Raw genomic sequence first — 7,173 nt, 5'->3', positions numbered from 1 at the left:
TGTCAATTATTTTCAAACAATAAAATATTTCGGGCTGTCGCACTTTCAAAATTAATATCTGGATCTTTAATCTTCACTTGCGTCTGTGGCAGGCATGAAATCTTTTCCACCTTTTGTCATGGGAGGGATCACACATCAAAATAAGAGTGGGGTAATCTGTACCCCATAAGATAGCACAAGGGCTAAAGTTCTTGGCACTAAGGACAAAAGGCTTCAGTGTAAATGTGACTGAAGTCAATATTTGTCATTTTTGTAGCTTTTTTTTCTGAACATACTGAATAGTAACACAATGGATAAATTCAACAAGTAATTAAATCTTAACTAGGTGTTGGAAATTGTTTTTAAATTTCTTAAAATTAAGTTTTTAGATTTCTTTTCTGTTTAGTTTGCATTTTTTTTTACCTTGGTTATAGCATCCTGATCCTGTTTTTTGCATTTTTGGTCATTGAGACCAGTTCAAGGACGCATTGCAAAGATTGAACACAATCACTGTTGCAGCAACAAGGTTGGTCTAAAGGCCTTTGTCTAGCTTAGTGGGGGAGCTCTGTCATATGTGGTTGCTTACTGTTTTGTGCTTGCAAGTAAATCTCTGTTCAACTTACCAGCTCACTCCTGTTTCTCTGAGACTCTAAGCAGTAAAGTTATTCATTGAGTGCTCCTAAAACACATACATTTCAATCCAACATACTAATGACATTTCACTTTTCTGTCATCCTGCATGTTCGTTTTAACTTTGTCTGTCTTAACTATGCTTGGCCTCTAACTCCACTGTGACCGTGTTTGAAGTTCCCTCATTTAAATATATTTGCACTTAGTGGAGGTAAACATCCTTGATGTCTTATGGACAGTCTCAACTTGAGTCTGGGATGGGGGTATGTTGTAATCATTGATTGTTCTGTTGTTTACTAATGCTTTCCATTCTCGCAGTTTAAACCATCAATTGTGAGTTGTTTTTGTTCTTCTCCATGGCATACTAATCACACATGGAACAATTTATCTACATAGCAACAAAATTGTGTGTAAGGAGTGTCTTGCAACACAATCTGCAAATCCCCACTTTTGATAGATTTTGCTGCTACGAGCTTTGGTGGTTTACCGTTCAGGTCATCATGATTACTTTTTGAAGACTGTCATGTTGTTAAAACCTGCATTTTCTCCCACTTCATTACCCCAAGCTAAAAGCTCCAGTTTTTCAAAAAAGGGGAAAAAAATTGGCTGAGGAACCTAAAAGGGTCCCTTGCAATGATCCTTTGATCATTGTTGTATCTTTAAGAGGCCAATTTCTTTCTTTTTTTTTTCTTCTTCTTCCCTTCCCCTTCCTCTTCCAAGCTCTTGAAGGAAATATTTTTTTAAAACTATTTGTGGTCTATTCTATGACTTTGAGGACTCTTTCTCTGTACCTTGAAAACCAGGAGTGAGTGCATCCTCCATCAATAGTAAACACCTGCTTTGGATGAAAATCGTCCTCCTCGATCTTCTTCAACCTATCAGGATATATATATATATATATATATATATATATTTTTTTTTTGGACCGCTTTAGAGTCAGCTGAGGCCAATGAGCGCTCCAGAGGGGGCTCCTTTGTGTGGAGATGCACTGCAGCACCTTCTTCGATCCCAAATGTTTCATACAAGCGTCTTGAGTTATTCTGGTGGACCCAGAGAGTTGCATGACTGAAATACACCTGCATTCCTGTGCAGAAGTTGGAGTCAAATTTCTGATGAAATGCTGCTCTGAAGAAGAAACTATTTCCAAGGAAAAAGCGTTTTTTTTTTTTCTTTTCTTTTTTTTTTTATAAAGTGGTATGAACTTTTTCCAATTGATCAAAATATGACTAGAGTGGGAATCGGACTGTAACCATTCCACAAAGACCAAAGAGCTGTCTAAGAACACCAGGAACTGATTTAGGAAAACAGATTCTTGTATTCTCCTTCGTGGAACTTTTTTCCAAGTGAATTTTGATTTAAATGAATCCTTCTTTTAAATCTTTTACTGTGTAATCTGAATCCTGCTCATGTGGGCTCTTGTTCATGGATATGAAAATTAGCCACAATCGGCAGATTTGGAATTAACAAATTGTAACTGGCTAAACTCTTTGTAAAAAATGTTATTGGAGCGTATGAGATTATGAACATGTCTGATGGTGGTGTTGTTACATGACGTAAGCATTTTGCTCAATTCAAAGTTTAAAAATGTTTTCTGTAAAGCTATTTTCATACATACTTGTTTTATAGCAGGTGTGCATACCTGTCTGTAGGGTACAGTAGTCTGGTGCTGGGAAATATTGTATTTTTTTTATATATATTGTCTTGCATACTAAATCTGATTTAAGACTTCTACAATATTGTATAAATGCAGACCTGATACTGGGGTGAAAAAAAAACAAGTTGATTTTCAACAAACCTTTTTATTTACACTTAATCCTTAAAATAAGTTGATAGCGAAAATAGTGAGTCAACTTAATTTGACTTGACACTCAAAAACTAGAAAAAAATGTAAACGCTAAAGAAAAATTGACAAAGTTCAGAAAATGGTGTTGAGGAAAAATGAGTCAACGTAAAATGAAAAATCGAACTCTGCTTGGCTCAGTGGGTCTGTTTATTCATGAATAAAGTCAGAGAAATCTTCCAGCGTAACCAGTCAGATTTTGTTGAAGAAAGCCCCCGATTCTCTATTTCCTCCAACCTTTATACCCAAGTGTGCGTGGCTAAAGCACACACACACCGCCTTAACAATCCATCTTTGGCAATCCTACCAGAGGAATCTTCGTCAACAACAGTCGATCCAACACCACATCTGGTTTTCCTTCTTATCTTTCCTGGAAACTTTTGTCAGACCATTTGTTTTAGACACTTTTCTGGACGCTGGAATTGAGAAATGTCACGGCGACCTAGTACCTCTTCCAACTCAAAGTCTGAAACATTAGCTCATATTCCTTGGACTAAATACTCGAAAACATCATTAATTCTGAAGTTCACTTTGGGGTTATAGCTTGCATGTTCCGTTACGACCACCGGGCAGAAATGGAACAGCTATTTTTCCTACAATGGTATTAAATTTGATCAGGTTATATATTCCAGGATCCATTTTCAAGTGGGATAAAAAACTTTTTAATTATATTTTTCTTTTGGTGTTTATTGAGATTAGATGCTGCAGAATATGAGCTGTTCTCTTGTTGAGGATAAAGCTTCAGGTGATCGAACAAAGCTGTACTAATGCACAGATTTGCAGATCACATTTGAACTTTATCTTTGCTAAACCCAAACCCCCAATAGGTAGCAGAATTTTTTTTTTTTTTGTTTGGGCTAAGTATTGATTATTATTTCTAGAAACAATTTGATTCAGACAAGCCTGGATTGATTAGATTTTCTTTTAAAAATATTTCCTTAAAACAGTTTGAAAAATCAATGCCTGTGAGCATATTAAGATGTTCATTTAGACAGCAATGTTCCAATGTCAGCCGTCCAATGGGAAATTCTATTAAATGTTAGCATCAAGCTAGCGGACTTCAGCTTTATGTGCTAAAAAGTTTTATATTTTTATAAATGTATTTATTGATCAGTTAAGCTTGAATTTATTCAAATTGATTATCATGAACCCAGCCCTATAAATCAAATCAGCTGTCCCTGAACCGTATTCTGTCTAGAAAAACAAATTATCTTGACCCCCCCCCCCTACTGTTTTCTTGCTAAAACTCATTTTATTGCCCTCTAATGAAAGAACACCCATGTGTATGGCAGCTTTTTGTCGGGGTGACAAATACATGTCTGAAATAGTGTTTTTAAATATGTGATTTGTTCTGAGAAGGATTTAAATGCAAAATGGATGTCAAGATTGCCTATAATGTGACTTTTTTTTTTTGTAAAGAGATGGTCCAGCAGTTCAGGAACAACAGTTAGCAGTGTCTTTTATGTGCACTGGAATGGATTAAGCAAAAGGGAAAAAAAAAAAACCTGTGTGGTTCAAACATTGCACCTCATCCCAGCCTGAGCAAAGCCAACCTGTGCTGCTTGAAGTAGGATGTTGAGCCGTTCAGCTCAGGAGGAGGCTACAGGAAACCCCGATAATATTTCCTAAAATGGAAATCTCTGATCGACATGAGAATTTTTACTTTTTAGGTTTGTGTTGTTTTCAATTGGCCTCAATAACCTTCACTAATATTTGGTTATCTCAGAACTACAGTATAAAGGCAGTTGATGGGACAGACAGGTAGGACAGTGTGACGCTAGTGCGGACAGATGAAGGTTAGAGAGGAAATTCCTGCATGTCTGGTGCTTCTCTCAGCTCATGCAAAGGTTTAAGGACCAAATGAACTATATATTTTTTTCCTAGTGTGGCTCAAACCCTGTAAACCAAGGAACTGTTGCCCAGCTTAGAAATTTGCTTCAGTTCACTTGCAAGTGAACTCTGCTGTTCACTTTAGTGTGACTGCACAGTGGGCTGTCGAGAGGTAACAAAAAAAATGCAGTGAAAAGATTTTGGTTCACTTGCAAATTAGTACTGCTCTGGATTAGCAACAGCGAAGACATTCAGGTCATGTCCACACATAGCCGGGTATTTCTACAAACAAATTGGAATTTCGATAATAAATCCTCCTAATGGAAACACCACAATTTCGAAAAAACTCGCATTTTTCGAAAAAAAGTTTATGCGCTTACAGTAGGTGGCATTTGGGGACGTATCGAAACAGACATTTTTTGCAAAACTGCTTTGGAAACACTTTTTTCGAAATAGATGCGCCTCTCTGTGTGTCTGAACAGCTTCATCTGCAGCTGCGCTTCTGCAGCTTGGAGCCTGAAGATGCTGAAATCTCGTTTGAGGAAAAGCGCGAGAGCAGGGATAGAAACTTAAATGCATCTGGTCGTGTTTTTAAACAGAAAAAGGTCCAGCAGCTTACTTGCTGGAATGGTTATTTAAAAAAAAACGCTGAACAGGTTTCTCACGCTCACCTGAGACTGTCAATAGACTCTGCGCGGCACGCGCTCTCCAGACAGAGCTGTGACGTCACCGCTATGCTTCTTTTTAGTGAATCAAATAAAAAAAATACTTGTTCTCATTCATCGTCATGTTTTTAATGACTTATCGCGTGAGTTGGTTTGTGCTTTATCGCGAAATGATGATTTAATGGAAACGGTGTCATTTCCAATCATTGTTTTTTTTCCAAAATTCCTAGAATTTAATTAAAGTTTTGCGCAAATGTGTAATGGAAACGTAGCTAGTACTGACGTGTGTGGATTAATTGTCGCAAAAAGTGACGTTTAAAAACACAAATCCCCGGTTATTCATGTCCACACGCAGACACAAAACCGGAGTTTTCCAAAATCTTCACTTTGGCCGGAGATTTCCAAAACCACCGTTTTCAGTGACTGAAACCTCCGGTTACGTGTGGACGATAGGCCAAAACGTATAGAAATATATTCGTTTTAGCAGATACCCGGGTACGTGTGGACAAGGCCTCAATGAGCCAAAAGCAGAGTTGATGCCATGTAAAGTATGGTCCACGTACTATATAGTAGAAGTAAGCATTCCTGGTAGAATTACCCCAAACTAGCAGTTAGCAGCACTATTTTACAACAACTAACAGTTGTAAAAATTATATATATATCAGGTTAATTGGCTTGACTTCAGGTTTTCATTTGCTATTGAGAGTGCAGTGTGTATAAGCAAACAAATGATGAAAGTGCACATTTTTGACATGCCTTATTGTGTCCTGAATGATACTTTTTCAAAGGCACTACAAAATCCTCATGATCACGCTTCTCAACCTTGAAGAGCACCTATTCATTTACAGGATGTAAAGTTGGTGGAATATCTATGTTTGTACTTTTATTTGGGTTTGCTTCGATGGACTGGAAACCTGACCAGAGTGTAACAAGCCTTCATCCAATAGTGGCTGGGATGACCTTCAGCTCGTGTGACCCTGAAAGGGATTGAGCTGGCGTGAAGGATGTACCTTTCTGAATACAGATCAAATTGCATGGGCTTTATGAAGTATTTAAATAATAATTAATTTATACCAAGTTTGAATCCGAAGTGTTACATTGATTTATAAACTTGCATTTAAATGGCAGTGAGCCTGGCATATTTCAAATTGATTTAGTAATGTTTGATATCTGTTAAAATGGACTGTTAACATTTTGTTCATGAAAAAAAATGTTAATTTAAACGATAACCTTTAATCTAAGATAATACGTTGACAAATGACAATCAAAGTTTCTGAATCCATGTTGCATATTCTTAAAAATATTTTTATAAATGATATTGAAACTGTGTCATTGGAAATAAGTTTAAAATTCTAGGTCTGTATAAATATTGGTTATGAAAGTTTTAGTTAAATAACCGCTCCTAATTTTGACACTGCCTTGTTTTGTCAAATGTTTTCTGAAGTGGTTGCACTAATGGACCAACTGTGTTGAGTACTAACCATCAAAGGACATTTGTCTTCTTATCTTTATATTGAGTCTAAATCCTGAGACTCTGTCAGGACATCGGGTGAAGGCAGTAGAAATTGTGAGAGACGGTTGTTCATCTGTATTGTAAGTACAAGTACCTTGTGGAGATGGGTACTCCATAAGGTTACGCAGAGGTCCAAAAACATTATTTATTTAGGCTAAGTGGTTACTCTAAAAGTGCCCTGTAAGTGTGAATGAGGGTGTGTTTGTCTGTCTTTGTGTGGCCAATCACACAAGGGGCCAAAATGCAAAACACACCTTAGATTGCGAGCCTAATGGGATAAACATTGATTGAACACTCCAAAACCACATTTTTAAAACTTAAACAGTAACTTTTTAACATAATTATGAACTAGATGTATAGCATTACCTGCGATAATGCTAGTGTGACTGCTGTAAGCTGATTTTGGCCCCTGAGGATGCAAGTGCTGATTGCTGAAAACACTTAGGCTGATGGCCAGTTAAAATATTAGTTAAATGCCAAATTGGCCTAAAAAAACTTTTAAAAAAAAAAAGTAAGTTAGCCAAAACGGCTAGCATTTAGCTGAAAAAAATAGCTAAACTTCAAAATATATTTAAAAAAAAAAAAACCTGAAAAAAGCGTAAATTGGCCACAACAGCTAGCAATAAAATAAAATGAACTGGAGGGCTGGATCTTCCCCCCTAGTCTTGACTTTGACACATGTTCTAGACAATTTAGTTTGGGGAAAATCTAGATGT

The 7,173-nt window shown here is 36.8% G+C and overlaps 1 protein-coding gene across 7 annotated transcripts in view; it reads left to right on the top strand.

Moving 5' to 3' along the window:
- Positions 1–7,173, top strand: part of LOC112161942 — a gene marked incomplete in the record, with an annotated part of 43,533 nt that overhangs the window by 506 nt on the left and 35,854 nt on the right.

The sequence above is a fragment of the Oryzias melastigma genome, linkage group LG11 (assembly GCF_002922805.2).
Source record: "Oryzias melastigma strain HK-1 linkage group LG11, ASM292280v2, whole genome shotgun sequence".
Classification (NCBI taxonomy): domain Eukaryota; kingdom Metazoa; phylum Chordata; class Actinopteri; order Beloniformes; family Adrianichthyidae; genus Oryzias; species Oryzias melastigma.
The sequence above is the reverse complement of the archived record's forward strand: the minus strand, read 5'-3'. Positions and strand labels throughout refer to the sequence as shown.